General features: G+C 38.1%; 1 long non-coding RNA gene across 1 annotated transcript; it reads left to right on the top strand.

Annotated features, from left to right (window-relative positions):
• Window positions 1-6,887, top strand: LOC146394636 (uncharacterized). Its single transcript, XR_014835162.1, has 2 exons — window positions 1-3,252; window positions 4,393-6,887. It is a non-coding gene; the product is annotated as an uncharacterized LOC146394636 (long non-coding RNA).
• Window positions 6,888-22,078: the final 15,191 nt, after the last annotated feature.

Raw genomic sequence — 22,078 nt, 5'->3', positions numbered from 1 at the left:
CAATCACTGAAAGCTTTATCCACTGGAGACCAGATGGGCTCTAAGGCTGCCAGCTCCTTGGCCTGGAAAAAGGGGCTTGTCAGGGGAAAGCTGATCCCACTGTGAGTGTAAGCTACCTTGATCCAGAGGCCCATGGCAGAGCAGAAATAACATTAGAGTGGGAATTACATAGTTGTACAATGTGGCCTTGTACAACTCTCTAGAACATAGTTTTTTCATTTTGAAAATGGGGATAATAACCTCTGATCTTCTTATTTCACAGGGAAAGATTAAAATAAATCATGGGCATGTGTGCCTTAAAAGCTTTACTGCTCTATTTACACATGTGTTATTATAATTTCTGCAGAGGCTTAATCTACATACGCACCTCTGGAATTTCTAGCTAGTAGAGTCTAAGACCAGGAGAATCAGTTAAACAAAGGTCTAAGCCCTCCTGGGAAATATTGTGAAGGTGACTTTATAACTGATAATAAACTTTAGCTCTGGAACAAAAAGACAGGACAACAAAGGAACCAGTTTAGGCATGGGGGCGACAATTGCTCCGGGAGGGTAAAATGCCCACGCTGAGGAAATAGAAAAAATCAAACATATACACAGTCTTAGAACCATGGGTTTCTCATTTTGTGAAAAATGTTTGGGGTGTAACAAAGGATTATGTTCTGTCACTAAGGAGCTTCTTCTGACAAGTTTCTGAAAAAAAAAAAACTTGAATGCTTTTTGGGGGCCTCCAAATAACTGGTCTCATAAAGAGGGACTTTCTCAAGATTAGCCTTGAGAACTGAAGTCTCTTCAGGGAAGCATCCTTCTGAGGAGTAGTTGAGCAGATTCTGTTTTTCAGGATCAACCTCACAGCTTGAAAACAGAATGAGAAATCAACATAAATAAGCCCCAAATAATCTGAAGAAGCGAAATTTATAAACAGCCTCATAGCAAGGGAACAAGACTACAGGACCCAGTTCAGAGAGGTTTTAAGGAAATGAGAACATTTATGCCATAGTTGAGTCCAGTAAAGGCAAGCCAGATGCAGGGATGGGACATTTAAACTCCCAGAACCTGGACCAGATATAAGTTAGAAACCTATAGTCTTCTCTTGCTTCCTTTCTCTTCTCCATAGTTCCTATAGCATAATTACCTGACTTGACCTTCAGCCTTGCATTCCCCATAGGCCTTGTTTCCTCAAGGTTCCTGTAAGATGGCACTGTTGAAATACCCCTATCTAGGCTGGGCCAGCAACCCTATCAATTTTATCCTTCCCTTGCGTAATCCTCCATTACCTTCCACAGTGCTTCTATACAGCTACCCACTCTGGCTCAGCTGATTTCTGAAGGCTACATTTCTGCACTCTATTTTTAATCCTTTTGCTTTTGTCTTGATCCTCATTTACCACCTCATTGTGTCATGTCCAGATTCTCCCTTTATATCCAATCCCATAGTGACACATAGGTGATGTTTCATGTACTGACTAATTATTGTGACTTCTTGGAACACCATATTGGGAAGTATAATGTAGCTCTATCTGGGCTTGGTGAGACGGAGCTCTATGACCAATTAGTATAATATATCATGAGAGTGTGGATTGATGAGGGATTGTTAGCTGCAGTATGTGGTCTGTATATTTGTTGACTGGGATGAGCCCCTTTGGATAAAAGCATTGAAAGAATGTCTGACTTTGATTTGGGCTTATTTGAAATACTGACTTTTAGATTAATCCCAAGCCTCACCCTCACCCATTCTTGTCCCACTCTCTTTGGGACAGCATGTAAGAAAGTGTTCTTGAATATTGAATAAGCTCTCAGGACTTCATGATGCAGTCAGTACCAGGATTTTGTTTATCTGTCTAAAAGGCAGATGTTGGGAGAGGAGGGAGGAATTGTAGAATGCAGAGGATAGGAAAGTTCAACCACTATGTATTTTCCAGTTTGTGTGTGCCCAGTGCAGTGTCAGGACATGATTAATAGAATAAAGGGAGAACAAGGTTTCTGCCTTATGCAAACTCTCAGTCTACATGCCCAGGCTCAGATAAATTTTGGGTTATTATCAGAATTTATCATTCCAGCAATACTTTTTTTATTGCTCAGCATTTTAGAGGGAAGTAAACTCCTAAAAATAAAACATTTATTTTACTCTTTTCACAACCAAACATGACAATTCCTCCCTAATTTTCAAATAAACCCTTACAATCCTCAGGAAAATCCATTTTTATCAAGTGCCCAGAAAAAGATGGATTTATTTTTGCCCTGTCAGTGATGACCTTCTTCCTTTGTCCATAGATATATACATTAAACATTGTATTTGCTTGTATATAAATAACATAGAATAGTGTTTTTACTTTGGGTTTTATTTTTAATTATGGGTTTTAACTTTTTGCATAATGGTAAGTCTATTATAAGTGATTCCTTGATGTTCTGAGAAATCTAAGCTGTCTCTGGCCTTCCACTCAGCCTGGACTGCCACATACAGTTGTGACAATTTTCACCATCCAGTGAGGGGTAAGTGAAAGCTGCAGTTGACCCTGTGTGTGAAGGTAATACCTTCTTCTCTATTTCACAATGGTGCCATATGGTTTGGCTATGGTTAGCCATATCTTCTCAAGACAATAAGATGGCTACTCTACTTCCTGTATCATATATATTTATGAGACAAGAAGAATGGAAAGGACAGAGAGTGAAAGAAATATACAATATGAATCATCCTGACCTGAGAGCTTTTCTAAAATCCCAATCTGGAGCCTACCACTTGCAGCTCAATGACCGGAACTCTGTCATGAGCCCACTCATAACTGCATGGAAGGCTGGGAAATCTATATCTTTTTTCAAGTGGGAAAGTTGTTACAGAGGAATTCAGGAATGTTCTTACTAAGAATGAAAGGTTGAATAATGCACAGATGAAACATATTTTCAACAATAATCGTTGTGTTAATAATTTCAAAATAATTAGGTATAGTTACTATGTGCCAGGTACTGATCTATAAAATGAGGACACAGAGGTGACTAGGACTTTTCTTACCTTACAGTGATGAGAATATCTACCTTGCATGATTGTTGCAGAATTAGAGATACTATAGGCAAAATACCTAATACATAGAATATGCAAAATAACTACAGTCATATATATACACACACACACACATATATGCATATATACAAATAATGAACTGTCTTGGGACCATTTGTTCAGTAATATATGCATTCCCTATTTTTATCTTAATTCCACACAAAACTACAGCATTTTATCTTTATTTTTCTTTTCCCAGTTTTATTGAGATAAAATTGACATATAACATTGCATAATAACTACAGTGTACAATGGAATGATTTGATATATGAATATATTGTAAAACAATGACCACAATAACTTTGGCTAACAATTATCACCTTACATTGTTGAATTTTTTTCTTGTGATGAGAAATTTTAATATCTATTCTCTTAGAAACTTCCAAATATACAATACATTATTGTTGACTATAGCTACCATGCTACATAACATACATCCCATAACTTCTTGATCTTATAACTGTAATTTGTACCTTTTCATGTTCTTCAACCATTTTCCTCACCCCATCTTCTGACTCTGTCAGCTGTCAATCTTGTCTATGTTTCTAAGGGTTTAGGTTTTATTTTTTGCTCCACATATAAGTGAGATCAGGGAGTTCCTGTCGTGACTCAGTGGAAACAAATTTGACTAGCATCCAAGAGGATGCAGGTTTGATCCGTGGCATTTCTCAGTGGATTAAGGATCCAGCATTACTATGAGCTGTGGTGTAGGTCGCAGATCCAGCTCAGATCCAGCATTGCTTTCGCTGTGGTGTAGGCCAGCTCCGACAACTCAGATTCGACCCCTAGCCTGGGAACCTCCATATGCTGTAGGCACAGCCCTAAAAAAAAAGGCAAAAAAAGTGAGATCATTAAAAATTTGTCTTTGACTTATTTCACTTAGCATAATGCCTTCAAGATTCTTTATATTATCAAAAATGGCAAGATTTCCTTCTTTTTTATGGTTGAATAATATCCCATTTTCTATCTATATAAATACACCGCATTTTCTTTATTCATTCATCTGTCAATGGGCACTTAGGTTGTTTCAATTTCTTGGCTATTGGTAAATAATGTGACAATGAACATGGGGTTGCAAATATCTCTTCAAGATAGTGACTTCATTTCCTTAAAATGTAAACCCAGAAGTAGAATCAGAATCAGTGTATCATGTAATAGCTCTACTTCATATATATATATATATATATATATACACACACACATATATATATACACATATATACATATACACACACACATACATATATATATATATACACATACACATATACATATATATATATATATAGTCTTTTTGCCTTTTCTAGGGCTGCCCCCATGGCATATGGAGGTTCCCAGGCTAGGGGTCTAATCAGAGCTGTAGCCAAAGGCCTACACCACAGCCACAGCAATGCCAGATCCAAGCCGCATCTGCGACTTACACCACAGCTCACAGCAACGCCAGATCCTTAGCCCACTAAGCAAGGCCAGGGATGGAACCTGCAACCTCATGATTCCTAGTCAAATTTGTTAACCACTGAGCCACGAAGGGAACTCCTACTTTTAATTTTTGATAAGCTTCTATCCTCTATAAGGTTTTCTACAATGACTATGTCAATCTATGTTCCTACCAACAGTGCCCTAGAGTTCCCTTATTCCACATCCTAACCAACATTCATTATTTCTTGTCTTTTTGATAATATCCATTTTAACAGCTGTGAGGTGATATCTCATTGTGGTTTTAATTTACATTTCCCTAATAATTAGTAATGTTGAGCACATGTCCATATAACTCTTGGAAACTTAAATACCTTCTGTGGAAAAATCACTATTTAAGCCCTAGACCCATTTTTGAATACATGATAATTTTATATTATTTGCCTTCCTTATGAATTTTGAATATTAATACCTTGTCATATATGTGCTTTGCAAATATTTTCTCCCATTTGATAGGTTGCCTCTTTAGTCTGTTGACTGTTTCTTTTGGTGTACAAAAACTTTTCACTTTGATTTAGTCATATTTCTTTATTTTTGCTTTTATTGCTCCTGCTTTAGGTGTTATAGGCAGAAATAATTGCAAAGACCAATGTCAAGAAGGTTTTCCCCTATTTTTTTCTAGGAGTTTTATAATTTAGGATGTTCATTTAAGGCCTTAATCCATTTGGGGATAATTTTTGTGATTGGTATATATAGTTTACTAGATGTATTCACTTGAATTTATTCAGTTGAACACATGTGCCTAGATTTATTTCTGGGCTCTTGTTCCTCTTATATTGGTGTATCTGTTTATGCCAGTACTGTATTCTTAAAATCAGAGGGAAGGCAAGATGGCAGAAGAGTAGGGGGACACGCTCACCCTCTCCCACAAACACAACAAAAAAAATCTACATGTTAAGCGACTCTCACAGAACAACTAAATGCTGGCAGAAGAACTTAAACCTCCAATAACGGCAAGAATCTTGTGACATAACTCAGTAAAATAAAAGACAGTTAGAGAAGGGGAAACAGGACTGGACGGGTGCTCCAGAAAGGGAACTGTGAAGGAAAAAAAGGACTGGACGGGTGCTCCAGAAAGGGAACTGTGAAGGAGAAAGGGAACCCACACCCTGGAAAGTCACCTAATCAATGGAAATATCAACCAAGTTGGAGGGATCTCCAGATGCCAAGAAGAGCACAGCAGTAGGTATGAGATCTGAAAAGCAGAGTGAGAGCTGAACAGATCATCTGAACTACTGGCACAGTCACCAAAAACCAAGATGTTCAGGTGGGGGGTGGGCACCAAGACCTCAGCTCCAGAGGTTAGTTCCCAGGAGAGGGCTGGGGTTGGCAGTGTGGAGACAACCTGGGGGACTAGGAAGCAGTTGATCGGGTTGGTGGTGAAGAGACAGCCTGAGGGATTAGGAAGTGGTGCATTGCAGGTGGAGGGAGCCATACAGTAAGGGCTGGGGAGTGGAAAGCTGCAACAGAGGGAACCTGGGAGAAGAGCTGGACCCACAGGAGAGACAAGGTGCCAGTATTGGGGAAGGGAGAGGAGGCGGGGCAGGCCACCATAGAATACTCCTTGTGCCCCAGTGAGTGTGCTCGCCTGCCAGGTGGCAGAGAGCAGAGCTATCCAGTGCATCCCCCCTCCCCTACCCCATGTGTGCCTGACCTGAGGCCACCTGCCATCCAGGAGGGCTGGCCTCACCACTCATGGGAAGCAGACCACCTCAGGGGCTTTCCCCACCCTGGCCTGCCTGCCCTCTGGAGGGGATACACTCCTGCCCCCTGTAAGAGCTCCACAGCTCAGAAATGCCAGAGCAAGACCTGTCTGGCCACGGCAAGTCGGCCTCCATGGTGGGGCAGTCCTGCCAGTTTTAGCTGTCCTGGGGAAGCACTCCTTTGTCTCCCAGTGGCCCAGCTAGCTGCTCCCACCCTCAGAAGGTGCTTCACTCCCACGGAGCAGCTGTGCAGCACTGCCTGCCCAGAAGTGCTAGGGCAAGCTCTGCCTGGCCATGGGTATTCTTCCTCCATTGTGGGGCAGTCCTGTGAGTTCTGTCTGCCCTTTGTCTCCCAGCTAGGTGCACCGACCCTGGGGAGGTGCTGCACTCCCACCCCCTGGAAGAGCTCCACAGCCCAGAAACACCAGAGCAAGCTCTGCCCAGCCACAGGAAGTCTGCCTGCATTGTGGTGCAGACCTACCAGTCCTACTTTGCTTCAGAATGACCGTGCTAGCCCCAAACACCCTTGCAAAATGCCCCACTGCCTCAAAGAAGACTAGCCAACACAAGCAGCCCTTGGGAAACACTCCATAGCAACGCCAGGGCAAACCCAGCCCAGCCACAGGGAGTACACCTCCACCAAGAAAAAGAAAATAATAAGCAAGATGAAGAAGCTCAGAAACCATTCCCAGTTAAACCAACAGAAGAACTCGCCTGAAACAGTCAACAATGAAACAGACCTCTGCAGTCTGACAGATATTGAGTTCAAAAGATAAACAGTGAAAATACTGAAGGAATTAATAGAGGATATGAACAGCAATGCATACGCCCTCAGAAAGGAACTAGAAAATATAATGAGGAGCCAAGAAAAACTAGAAAATTCATTGGCAGAGATACAAACTGAGCTAAGGGCAGTCAAAACCAGAATGAATAATGCAGAAGAATGAATCAGTAATGTGGAAGATAGAATAATGGAAATCACCCAATCAGGTCAGCAGACAGAAAACCAAATCAAAAAACAGAAGAGCAATATAAGAGACCTATTAGATAATATAATGCAGAACAATCTATGCATAATAGGAATTCCAGAAGGAGTAGAAAAAGATAAGGGAATGTAAAATATATTTGAAGAAATTATCACTGGAAACTTCCCAAATCTAAAGGATACTGATTTCAAGATACAGGAAGCACAGAGGGCCCCAAACAAATTGAACCCACATAGACCTACACCAAGACAATTATAATAAAAATGGCAAAAGTTAATGATAAAGAGAGGATCCTAAAGGCAGCAAGAGAAAAGCAAAGTGTTACTTATAAGGGAACCACCATAAGGTTATCAGCTGATTTCTCTACAGAAACTCTACAGGCCAGGAGGGAATGGCAAGAGATACTTAAAGTGCTGAAGGGAAAAATATGCAACCTAGCATACTCTATCCAGCAAGAATATCATTTAAAATAGAAGGGGAAATAAAATTTTTTTCCCAACAAACAAAAGCTAAAAGAATACAGCAATGCAAAACCCATTCTAAAAGAAAATATTGAAAGGGCTTCCCTAAATCAAAAAAAAAAAAAAAATAGAGATAAGGAGGAAGAACTAGGATTGAGGAAACCACAATCAGAGGGTAATCACACAAATAAGCCAGCATACTGATATAATCATGAAGATGTATAAGAGAAAATAAAATTAAAAAGAAAAAAAAGAGACCTCAAAATCATAAAATGTGTGCAAGGGAAGTAAAGAAATAAATAGATTTTTTCTTTAATTTTATTTTTTTAAATTTTAGTATGATAATGAAGTGTTTGAACCTTCAGGACTATCAGGCTAAAACACACAATTATAGGAAGGGGTTAACATACTTAAAAAAAAACATACTTAAAAAAGAGGGCAATCAAAAATCACAACCAAACATTATATTCACAAAAAATGAAAAGAAAAACACACAAGCAGAAAATAATTGGAGACCATCCAACCAAAAAAAGAAAGAATGGAGAATCACAGAATCAACTGGAAAATGAGGTTTAAAATGGCAATAAATAATCATCTATCAATTATCACCTTAAATGTCAATGGCCTGAAAACTCCAATCAAAAGACACAGAGTGGCAGACTGGATAAAAAAGCAAAAACCTTCAATCTACTGCCTACAAGAAACTCACCTTAGGACAAAGGACACATATAGATTGAAAGTGAGGGGATGGGGAAAAAATATTTCATGCCAATAGACATGACAGGAAAGCAGGAGTTGCAATACTCATATCAATCAAAATAGACTTTAAAATGAAAGCTGTAAAGAAAGAAAAAAAGGACACAATTTAATGATTAAAGGACCATTCAAGAAGAGGATATTACTACTGACAACATGTATGCACCAAATATAGGAGCACCCAGATACATACAACAAATATTAACCGACATAAAGGGAGAAATTGATGGGAATATAATCATAGCAGGAGACTTTAATACCCCACTCACATCAATGCACAGATCCTCTAGACAGAAAATCAGTAAAGCAACAGAGATCCTGAATGACACAATAGAAAAGTTAGACTTCGTTGACAACTTCAGGACACTACATCCAAAAAAACCCCCACATTCTTCTCAAGTGTGCATGGACATTCTCAAGACTTGTTCACATCCTGGGGCACAAAGCTAACCTCAACAAATTTAGGAGCATAGAAATTATTTCAAGTATCTTCTCTGTCCACAATGGTATGAAACTAGAAATCTACCACAGAAAAAGAAAAGTGAAAAAACCTACTACATGGAGACTAAACAACATGCTACTGAAAAACCAGTGGGTCAATGAGGAAATGAACAAGGAAATTAAAAAAATACCTCAAGACCAACAATAATGAATGCACAACTGATCAAAATCTATGGGCTACCACAAAAGCAGTGCTCAGAGGGAAATTCATAGCAATACAGGCTATCCTCAAAAAAGAAAGACCTCAAATTGACAACTTAACCCACCACCTAAATGAATTATAAAAAGAATAAAAAAGACCTAAACTCAGCAGAAGGAAGGAAAGTATAAAGAGCAAAGAGGAAATCAATAAATAGAGATTCAAAAAACAATAGAGAAAAATTAATAAAACCAAGAGCTGGTTCTTTGAAAAGGTAAACAAAATTGAAAAACCCCTGGATAGACTCACTAAGAAGAGGAGAGAAGGAACCCAAATAAACAAAATTAGAAATGAAAAAGGAGAAATCACAACGAATACTTCAGAAATACAAAAAACCATAAGAGAATACTATGAATAATTATATGCCTACAAATTTGCCAATCTGGAAGAAATGGACAACTCTCAAGAATCTTACAGCCTGCCAAAACTGAGTCAAGAAGAAACAGATGAGCCGAACAGACTGATCAATAGAAATGAAATTGAATATGTCATAAAAACACTCCCTACAAATAAAAGTCCAAGATCAGATGACTTCACAGGTGAATTCTATCAAACATATAAAGAGGAATTGGTGCCCATCCTCCTTAAACTCTTTCAAAAGGTTGAATAAGAAGGAACACTCCCAAAGACATTCTACGATGCCACCATCACCCTAATTCCAAAACTAGACAAAGATACGACCAAAAAAGAAAACTATAGGCCAATATCTTTGATGAATGTAGACGCAAAAATTCTCAACAAAATCTTAGCCAATCAAATCCAACAACATATCAAAAGATCATACACCATGACCAGGTAGGGTTCATCCCAGGTTCACAAGGATGGTTCAACATACGCAAGTCAATCAACATCATACACCACATTAACAAGATAAAAGTCAAAAACCACATGATCGTCTCAATAGATGCAGAAAAAGCATTTGATAAAGTCCAACACCCATTCATGATGAAAACTCTCACTAAAGTGGGTAGAGAAGGAACATTCCTGAACATAATCAAAGCCATTTATGACAAACCCATAGCAAATACAATACTCAGTGGAGAAAAATTGAAAGCCTTCTCACTCAAATCTGGAACAAGACAAGGATGCCCACTCTCACCACTGTTATTCAACATAGTACTGGAAGTCCTAGCCACAGCAATTAGACAAACAAAAGAAATAAAAAAGAAGGCATCCAAATAGGAAGAGAAGAGGTAAAACTCTCACTGTATGCATATGACATGATACTATATATAGAAAACCCTAAGGACTCCACACAAAAACTACTCGAACTGATCAAGGAATTCAGCAAAGTAGCAGGATATAAGATTAACATTCAGAAATTAGCTACATTTCTGTATAGTAACAATGAAATATTAGAAAAGGAATACAAAAATACAATACCTTTTAAAATTGCACTCGAAAATATCAAATACGTGGGAATACACCTGAGCAAGGACGTAAAGGACTTATATGCCAAGAACTATAAAACATTAATCAAGGAAATTAAACAAGATGTAAAGAAATGGAAAGATAGGAGTTCCCATTGTAGCTCAGTGGTTAGTGAATCTGACTAGGAACCATGAGGCTGTGGGTCTGATCCTTGGCCTTTCTCAATGTGTTAAGGAACTGGTGTTGCTGTGGGCTGTGGTGTAGGTTGCAGACATGGCTCAGATCCCACATTGTTGTGGCTCTGGTATAGGCCAGTGGCTACAGCTCCGATTAGACCCCTAGCCTGGGAACCTCCATATGCCACAGGAGCGGACCTAGAAATGGCAAAAAACAAAAAAAAAAAAAAAAAAAAAAAGAAATGGAAAGATATTCCACGTTCATAGATTGGAAAAATTAATACTGTAAAAATGGCAGTACTACCCAAAGCAATCTACAGATTCAGTGCAATCCCTATCAGATTACCCATGACATTTTCCACAGAACTAGAACAAACAATCCAAAAATTCATATGGAAACACAAAAGACCCAAAATTGCCAAAGCAATTCTGAGGAACAAAAACCAAGCAGGAGGTATATCTCTCCCAGACTTCAGGCACTTTTACAAAGCCGCAGTCATCAAGACAGTGTAGTACTGGTACCAAAACAGACAGACAGACCAGTGGAACAGAAGAGAGAACCCAGAAATAAACCCAGACACCTATGGTCAATTAATCTTTGACAAAGGAGGCAAGAACATCAAATGGGAAAAAAACAGTCTTTTCAGCAAGTATTGCTGGGAAACCTGGGCAGCTGCCTGCAAATCAACGAAACTAGAACACACCCTCACACCATGTATGAAAATAAACTCAAAATGGCTTAAAGACTTAAATTTGAGGCAAGACACCATCTAACTCCTGGAAGAGAACATAGGCCAAACATTCTCTGACATCAACCTCATGAATATTTTCTCAGGTCATTCTCCCAAAGCAACATGTAATGTATGCTGATACAACCACTATGGAGAACAGTATGGAGGTACCTTTGAAAATCATACATAGAACTACCATATGACCCAGCAATCCCACTTTTGTGCATATATCCGGACAAAACTTTACTTAAAAAAGACACATACACCCACGTGTTCATTGCAACTCTATTCACAGTAGCCAAGAGCTGGAAACAGCCCAAGAGTCCATCAAAAGATTATTGGATTAGGAAGATGTGGTACATATACACAATGTAATACTACTCAGCCATAAAAAAATGACATAATGACTTTTGCAGCAACATGGATGGAACAAGAGACTCTCATCATAAGTGAATTAAGTCAGGAAGAGAAAGACAAATACCATATGATATCACTTATAACTGGATTCTAATATACAGCACAAATGAACGTTTCCACATCAAAAAAATCATAGACTTGGAGATAAGACTTGCGGCTGCCTGGGGTGAGAGGGAGGTAGTGGGAGGAATCAGGAGCTTAGGGTTAATGGATGCAAACTATTGCTCTTGGAATGGATTTAAAATGAGATCCTGCTGTGTAGCATTGAGAACTATGTCTAGATACTTACATCACAACACAACAATGGGAGGAAAAAGTATGTATACATGTATGTGTAACTTGGTCCCCATGTTGTACAGTGGAAAAAAAAGTAAAAAAAATAAGTAAAATCACGATTTCATGTTTTTTTAATTTCTTTTTATTATAATTGGTTTACAATGTTGTGCTAATTTCTACTGTACAGAAAAGTGATTCAGTTTTACATGTGTGTATATGTGTATATAGGTATTTTATATTCTTTTCCATTATGGTTCATGCCAAGATACTGGATATATTTCCCTGTGATGGTTTCCTTTGTTGTGCAAAAGCTTTTAAGTTTGATTAGTTCTCATTTGTTTAATTTTGTTTTTACATCTTTTGTGTTGGGGGATTGATATAAGAAAATATTGCTAGAGTTCCTGTCAGAAAATATTTTGCCTATGTTTTCTTCTAGAAATTTTATGGTGTAATGTTTTATATTTAGGTCTTTAAACCATTTTTAGGTTATTTTTGTGTATAGTGTGAGGGATTGCCCTAATTTAATTGGCTTACATCTATCTAGCTTTTCCAACACCACTTTTTGTAGAGAATGTTATTTTCTCATTATATATTCTTGCTTCCATTGTTGTAGATTAATTGCTAATAGATAAATGGGTTTATTTCTGGGCTCTCTATTCTGTTCCATTGATCTATAAGTCTATTTTTGGGGTAATACCATGCTGTTTCAATTACTGTAGCTTTGTAGTATAGACAGAAGACTGGAAGGGTTATGACTCCAGCTTTTTCTTTTTCCTCAGGGTTGGTTTGGTAATTCTGGGTCTTTTTTTGTTAGATATAAATTTTGGGATTTTCTGTCCTAGTTTTGTGAAAAATATCATGGAAAATTGATAGGGATTGCATTAAATCTGTAGGTTGCTTTGGGTAGTATAGTCATCTTAAAAATATTCATTCTTCAAATCCAAGAATATGGATTTTTTCTTTTCTTTGAATCATCTTCAATTTCCTTTATCAATGTTTATAGTTTTCAGTAGATAGGTCATTCACCTCCTTTGTTTAAATTATTTCTGAGTATGTTTTGGGGGTCGGGGATGTTATCTTAAATAGGATTTTTTTGTTTCCTTTCTGTTATTTCATTATTAGTGTACACAAAACCATATGCAACAAATTTATGTATATTAATCTCTCTTACCACCTTGCTGAATTCATTTATTGCTTCTAATAATTTTGTGTGGAGTATTTATTTTATATAGCTTATCATGTCATCTGTAAATAGTGATAGTCTGACCTCTTTTATTCCAATTTGGATATATTTCATTTCTTCTTCTTGTCCAATTATTGTGCCTAGGACTTCCAATTTTATGTGGAATAGAATTGGTGAGAGTAGGAATACTCGACTTGTTTCTGAATTTAGTGGAAATGTTTTCAGGTTATCACCATTGAGTATTATGTTGGCTGGGTGTTTGTAATAAATGATCTTCATTATATTGAAATATGATCCCTCTATACCTACTTTGGTGAGAGATTTTATAATTAATAATTGTTCAAATTTGTCAAAGGTGTTTCCTGTGTCTATTGAGATTGTCATGTGTTTTTGCCTCCTTTTGGTAATGTGATTTTCACATTGATTAATTTACATATGTTGAGCCATCCCTTTTTTTTTTGTCTTTTTAGGGCTGCACTTGAAGCATGTGGAGATTCCCAGGCTAGGGGTCAAATCAAAGATGTAACCATTGGCCTATGTCACAGCCACAGCAATGCCAGATCCAAGCTTCATCTGTGACCTAAACCAGAGCTCACAGCAATGCCAGATCCTTAACCCACTGAGCAATGCCAGGGATTGAACCTGTGTTCTAATGCATGCCAGTCAGATTTGTTTCTGCTGAGCCATTATGGGAACTACTGAGCAATTCTTTTCACACTGAATCCAACTCGATCATGGTGTATGATCATTTTTACGTATTTCTGAATTAAGCTTGTTAAAATTTTGTTGAGGATTTTGCATCTGTATTTATCTAATATTCCGTGGGTTGTTTTTGTTTGTTTGTTTGTTTGTTTGTTTGTGTCTTTGGTTTTGTTACCAGGGTGTTGGTGGATTTAAGAATGAATTTGAGAGTGTTGTCATATCTTCAATTTTTTGGACTATTTTGAACAGGATAGGTATAATTTATTGTTTTGTATATGTGATAGAATTCCCCAGTGGAGCCATTTGGTCCTGGATTTTTGTTGCAGGGAGTTTTTAAAATACAAACTCTATTTCACTTCTAGAAATTGGTCTGTTCTCATTTCTATTTCTTCTTGACTTAGTCTTGGCAGGCTGTACATTTTTAGAAATGTGTCCATTTATTCTGGATTGTCCAGTTTGTTGGCCTGTAACTGTTTATAGTATTCTATTATGATTTTTTGGTATTTTGTGGAATCGGTTGTTATTTATCCTCTTTCATTTCTAATTTTTTTTATTTGGAGCCCTCTAAGTTTTCTTCTTAGTGAGGCTGACTAGAAGTTTGTCAGCTTTTTTTTATCTTTTCAAAAAACAATCTCTTCTTTACATTGATATTTTAAATTTTTAAATTATATTTATTTACTCTGTGATCTTCATTATTTCCTTCTTCTGTGGACTTGGGTGTTTGTTTCTTTTTTCTTCTTTTTCTAATTCCTTTAGGTTGTACCTTAAGCCGATTATTTGATATTTTTCTTGTATCTTGAGGAAGACTTGCATTATTATTTTTATCTTAGGAAATGTTTGGTTATATACCACATATTTTACAAGGCTATTTTCATTTTCATTTCTATTGAAGTATTTTCTGATTTCTTCTTTGATTTTATCATTGACCATTGATTTTTTAATAGCATATCATTTAGTCTCCATATTTTCATTCTTTCCCCATTTTCTTTCCATGGATAATTTCTAGTTTCATACCATTGTGGTCATGAAAGATGCTTAAAATAATTTCTATCCTTTTAAATATGTTGAGGCTTGTCTTGTGACCTACTTTGTGGTCTATCCCAGAGAATAGTCAATGTGGTCATCAAAAGAATGTGTATTCTGAGTTACTTTTTTGTTTGGTGTAGTGTCCTGTAGGTATCAACTATGTCAAACTTGTATATTATGTCAGGATTTCTGTTGCTTTATTGATTTTCTGTCTAGATAATTTTTCTCATTGATATCAGTGGCATGTTAAAATCTCCTACTATTATTGTATTATGGTCCATTTGTCTTTTTGTAACTGTTAATATTTGTTTTATAAATTTAAGTACTCCTAAGAAGGATGCATATGTTAATGAGTATAATATCCTCTTCTTGTATTGATCCCTTAACCATTAGATTTCTTTTAATTTCTTTATGGCATTTGTTTTAAAGTTTATTTTTTCTGGTATGAATATCACTTCTGTTTTATTTTCCTTTTCATTTGTAAAGGATAGATGTGTGTTTCATGCTGAAATGAGTCTTTTGCATGCACCATATTGTAGGTTCTTGGGTTTTTTTAAATTGAATATGCCACTCTATGATTTTGATTAGAGTATTTAGTCTATTGAGATTTAATTTTTAAATTTTTATTATAGCTGATTTACAATGTTCTGTCAATTTATACTGTACAGTAAAGTAACCCAGATATATATACATACACACACATAGAGAGAGAGAGAGAGAGAGAGAGAGAGAGAGTCACATTATCTTCTGTCATGTGCCACCACAGGTGATCAGATAAATAATTAGTGAGAGGTATGTACTTATTGCCATTTAAATTCTTTCTTTCTTGTTGTTTTGTAGTTCTTTGTTCATTTCTACTTTTTATTATTCATTTTGTTGCTTGATGACTTTCTTCTATAGTATGCCTGAGTTTTTTTCTTTATTGATATTTGTGAATTTATTTCATGCATATTATTCCTGTTTACCATGGAGTTCAAATGTGTTAACCCATTACTATATCTAACTGATTTAAACTGACAGTCATACAAGTTATAACACATTCTAAAATATCTAAATTTTTATACTCCTCTACCTCATACTTTGTGATTTTTCTGCCCTACATTACAATTTCATGCTTATTTTTAATTTTAATGTTAATATAACTATTGGTTTTAGAATGTTTAAATTATTTTAAATCTATATACTATCTTAAGTGATATTTAATACTTTTATTTATTTACCTTTCTTATGTGATTTTCCATTTCCTATAGATTATTGCTTCTTTCCTATTTAGAGAAGAATCTTTAATATTTCTTGTAGGATAGGTTTAGTTTTGCTGGATCCGTTTGGTTTTTGCTTGCCTAAGAAACACTTTATATCTCTTTCTGTTCTAAATAAAATCTTGCTGGGTAGAATATCATAACTTGTAGTATTTTTCCCTTTCAGGATTTGAATATATTAAGCCAAAACTTTCAGGACTGCAAAGCTCCCACAAAAAAATTCGTCTGAATATTTTATGCTTATTCCCACATAACAGACTCTTTTTCTTTTTATCTTGCTGCCTTTAGTGTACTCTCTTAACTTTTAATCATTAACTATCAACATTTTAATTATGCTATGTAGTGGACATAGACAATATGGCAGAGTAGAAGGATCTTGAGCTCACCTCAACTCACATGCACACCAAAATCACAATTAACTGCCTAACAACCATGGATAAAAAGACTGGAACTTACCAAAAATATTCTACATACATAGACATATAAAAGAAGCCCAATGATGGTAGGAGGTGTGTTCTCATGATACAATCAAATCCCATACCTCCTGGGGGGGGGGGGTTAACCACAAATTGGAAAAAATTATGTCACAGAAGTTCTGTAAGAGGAGTGAGAGTACTGAACCCCACGTCAAGTTCCCAAGTCTTGGGATCTGGCATCAGAAGGAAGAGTCTCTAGAACATTTGGTATTGAAAGGCAGTGGGCTTGTGTGCAGCAGCTCCACTGGACTGGGGAAAATAGAGACTCCAATCTTGAAGGGTGCACACAATGTCTTGTGTGCACTGGGATCCAGGGCAAAAGCAGTGACTTCATAGGAACCTTGGCCAGACATACTTGCTTCTCTTGGAGGGTCTTCCATACAGATGAGGGGGTTGATGAGGCTCACTGTGGGGACAAGGAAAGAGGCAGCAGAGGTACTGGTGAGTACATATCATCATAAGCTCTCCAAGAAGGCCCATTTTAGTACCAAGACTTGGCCTGCCCAATTACATGTGGGTTCCAGTGCCAGAACATCTCAGGGAAGGAAACCAACAGGGTGGGAAAACAGCCCCACACATCAGCATAGAGGTTACATACAGACCTATGAACACATCCACACCCCTTGACATGGCCATGCCCAATAGAGGGCCAAGTCATACCTCCAACTACCAGTGGGAATGTACTGCCTTCCCCCAATCAGGAAGCCTGCAAAAGCCTCTAGACCATACTCAACCACTAGGGGACAGACACTTGAAGTAAGAAAACTATAGTCCAGAAGCCTGAAAAAACTGTGTCTGCAAACACAGAATAGAGCTTACCCTGGGACCAGGTGGTCCCTGGCCCTTGGATGATGGGATGAGAGTGTACTGCTGGAACACATAAGACATCCCCTGAAGAGGGCCATTTCTCCAACATCAAGAGACATCTAACCTTCCACATGCATAAAAATACAAATACAAATTTAGCCAAAATAAGATGACAGGCAAGCATTTTAGAAGAAGGGACAAGATGAAAAAAAAAAAGAACAATTAAGTGACATGGAGATAGGTAGATAATCTACCCAAGAAAGAGTTAAGAATAATGATCATAAAGATGATCCAAGAATTGGGAAAAGAATGAATGCACAAAGTGAGAAATTATAAGTTTTTAGAATAGAGTTAAAAAATAAAAAACAGAGTTGAAGAATACAATAACTCAAATTAAAAACACACTAGAAGGAATTAATAGCAGAATAAATAAGACATGATAGATCATAAACTGGAAGATAGAGAAATGGAAATAACTGCAGAACAGACTAATGAAAAAAGAAGAGAAGAAATTAGGACAGTTTAAGAGAGCTCTGGACAACGTCAGTCACACCAACGTTCATATTATAGGGATCCCAGAAGGAGAACAGGAGGAGAAAGGGCCTCAGAAATTATCTGAAAAAATAATAGCTGAAAACTTTCCTGACATAGGAAAGGAAACAATCACTCAAGTTCAGGAAGCACAAAGAGTCTCATACAGGATTAAATCAAAGAGGAATCCAAGATTGCTCGAAGATATCAGAGGAGTAAGAGGTCATACATCTCCCACAAACACATAAAAAAACAAAATCTACATGTAAAACTACTCACACAGAACATCAACTGAATGCTGGAAGAAGAACTTAAACCTCCAAAAAGAGCAAGAAACTCTTGACATAACTGGATAGAACAAAAGAAAAAAAGAGAGAGGGAGAAAAGGAATCAGGATGGGACTAGCATTCCCAAGAGGGAGATGTGAGGAGAAAAGGAACCCACCTCCTGGGAAACCACCAAACTGACAAAGGTCAGCCAAGTTGGCAGGACCTCAAAGTCAACGAGAAAAGTGCAAAAGGTGGACCAAGAAGAGCAAAGCAGAGTGAGAGCTGCAGGACCAAGTCAGTGAGAAAAACGCAGCAGCTGGACTGAGAATAGCAAACAAGAGTGAAAGCCACACAGATCATCTGAACCAACAGCCTGAACACCCCAGCCTAAGATGCTTCAGCGGGGGCTGGGTGCTGAGACTGAGGTTCTGGAGGTCAGTCCTGGAGAGAGGACTGGGGATTGCATGAGAGGCTAAGGAACACAGGCTAAGGAGGGGAACGCCATCAGAGAGGGAACCCAGGTGAAGATCCAGACCCACAGGAGATACAAGGCGCTATTGTTGGGGAGGGGAGAGGAGAAGGGGCAGGCCACCATAGAAAACACCCTGCTCTGGAGCATGCACATGCTCATGGGATTAGAGGGTAGGGTGGCTCTGTGGAGGATACAGGTGGAAAAAAGCCTGTTGCTCATTTAGGAGAGGTGGGGAACTTCTTGTGCAAGCTACTGGTCATCAGGCAATTATTGTGTGGGCTAAGGGCATCAGGGGCTAAGTGTGATGTGGTGCCTCTTGCATGATCCACAGATGGCAGGGACAGACTGTGGCAGTCGACTCAGAGGCCAGAGCAAGGCATGGCTTGCCACCATTGGGGGAATGTGACAGGGCTCCACCTGTGACCCCAGTCACCTCAGGGGTTGGAAGAAAAGAAAAAAGAGGGCGTTGCAAACAACATATGCTGTTGTTCTCACTCCCCTGGGAAGACACCCGCCCTGCAGCTGCCACTGTCAAAAGCTCTGGGCAGCACCCAGACACTTGGTCAGTGTCCCATCTCAAGATCCTACAACTAGGAGCAGCTAATGCAGCACTTCCTTTGTGGGCTAAGTGGGACAGGGGGTTTCCTGCATGGCCTGCAGGCAGCAGGGGCAAATTGCTGCAGTTATCCCTGACTCCAGAGGTGGGTGTGGCCCACTGCCTTTGGAGAGACCTAAACAAAAATCACTTGCAGCCCCATTCACCTAAAGGCCACCACAGAGGAGGGCATCATGACCAAACACCACCTGTCAGTTCTCTCCCACACCTAGGAACACACCTGTCCTGCTGCTGCCACTGCCAAACATCTGGGCAGTACCCACATGCCTGATCTCCGTCACTTCCCAGGATCCTGCAACTAGGAGCACCCTGTGTAGCACCTCTTATGTGGGCTAAGTGAGATGGGTTGCTTCATGCGTGGTCTACAGCTGGTGGGACAATCCACCACAGTTGTCACTGACTCTAGAGATGGTCATGGCCTGCTCCCAATAGGGGTCCCTAAACAGGCACCACCTGCAGTTCCAATCACCTCAGAGGAGGGCATTGCAATAAAAAACAAGCTATTGTTGCTCTCACTCCCCTGGGAACGCAAGCACCCTGCTGTTGCTACTGACAAAAGCTCTGGTCACCTTGAAGATCTGCCTAGAGTTTATGACCACTTCCCAGGGCCCTGCAACTAGGAGCAGCCTGTGCCACCTTCCTGCAGATCCTTGATGCTATTGAGAGCCCAATGACCAGGCACTGACTTCTGGCCCCACTCATTGCCTCCTTCTCCCCTAAAACACAAGGAGCATCATAGGGATAATGGCCTGCTCACACCAAAGAAAGAGACAGCAAATATTCAAATTAACACACCAAAAATAAATAGTAACCCCTCCAAAAAATACAAAGGGGTATTCTTGCATAGAAGTATCCTTACAAGACTACAGTTTGGCTTCCCCAAACTCACATAAAAAGAAAAACACAAGCAAGATGAAGAAGCACAAAAACAATTCCCAGTTAAAGGAACAGGAGAATTCACCTAAAGCAGTCAACAGTAAAACAGACCTCTGCATTCTGACAGACATTGAGTTCAAAATGAAGAGAGAGAAAATACTGAAGGAATTAAGAGAGGATATGAACAGTACTGCAGATTCCTTTAGAAAGGAACTAGAAAATATAAAGAGGAGCCAAGAAAAACTAGAAAATTCATTCACAGAGATACGAACTGAGATAAAGGCAACAAAGACCAGAATGAATAATGCAGAGGAACGAATCAATGACATGGAAGATAAAATAATGGAAATCACCCAATCAGGAGAGCAGACAGAAAACCAAATTAAAAAAAAAAACATGAAAGCAATATTAGAGACATATGGGATGATATAAAGTGGGCCAATCTATGCATAATAGGAATTCCAGAAGGAAAAGAAAAAGAAAAGGGGATTGAAAATATATTTGAAGAAATTACAGCTCAAAACATTTGAAATCTAAAGCATACTGATATCAAGATACAAGAAGCACAGAGGGCCCCAAACAAGTTGAACCCAAAGAGGCCCACACCAAGACATATTACTAAATAATGGCAAAAGTTAGATAAAGAGAGGATTCTAAAGGCAGCAAGAGAAAAGCAAAGCATTAATTATAAGGTAACCCCAATGAGGCTATTAGCTGATTTCTATACAGAAACACTATAGGCAAGAAAGGAGTGGCAACATATATTTTAAGTGCTGAAAGGAAAAAATATGCAACCTAGTATACTCTATTCAGCAAAAATATCATTTAAAATAGAAGGAGAAACAAAGAATTTATCAAACAAACAAAAGCTAAAAGAGTACAGCAATACTAAACTCATTCTAAAAGAAATACTGAAAGGGCTTCTTTAAATTAAAAAACAAAGAGAGAAAAGAGAAAAAGAAGAAATAGGATGGAGGAAACCACAATTGGAAAGCAGTCACATAAGTAAGCTAGCATACAGATCTAAGCATGAAGATGTTAAAAAAAGACAGCAAAATCATACAATCTGTGGAAGGAAAGTAAGAATATATAGATTCCTTTTTTATTTTAATGATGTGTTTGAGCCTATGTGACTATCAGGCAAAACAAGCAGATATAGGAAGGGCTTAATGTGCTTAAAAGACAGGGCATCCACAAATCCACAAATCAAAACAGGGCATCCACCAACATTACATTCACAAAAACTGATAAGAAAAGTACTCAAGCATGAAATGAATGTAAACAATCCAACCCAAAAAGGAAAAGAAGAAAAGAGAAACACAGAATCAACTGAAAAACAAGGTTTAAAATGGGAATAAATACGGATCTATCAATAAACACCTTAACTGTCAAGGGACTGAATGCTCCAATCAAAAGACACAGAGTGGCAGATTGGATAAAAAAGCAAAAACCTTCAATCTGCTGTCTACAAGAAACTCACCTTAGGGCAAAGGACACATATAGATTGAAAGTAAGGGGACGGGAAAAGATATTTCATGCCAATGGACAAGACAGGAAAGCAGGAATTGCAATACTCATATCATACAAAACAGACTTTAAAATGAAGGCCATAAAGACAAAGAAGGAGACTATTTAATGGTTAAAGGATCCATTCAAGAAGTGGACATTACAATGGTCAATACATATGTCCCTAATATAGGAGCACCCAGATACCTCCAACAAATACTAACAGACATAAAAGGAGAAATTGATGG

Source organism: Sus scrofa, chromosome X, assembly GCF_054392235.1.
Source record: "Sus scrofa isolate SSC_HxYL_T2T_F1_AM1 chromosome X, Sscrofa_HxYL_maternal_Yorkshire_Landrace_v2.0, whole genome shotgun sequence".
In the NCBI taxonomy this organism is placed as follows: domain Eukaryota; kingdom Metazoa; phylum Chordata; class Mammalia; order Artiodactyla; family Suidae; genus Sus; species Sus scrofa.
The sequence above is the reverse complement of the archived record's forward strand: the minus strand, read 5'-3'. Positions and strand labels throughout refer to the sequence as shown.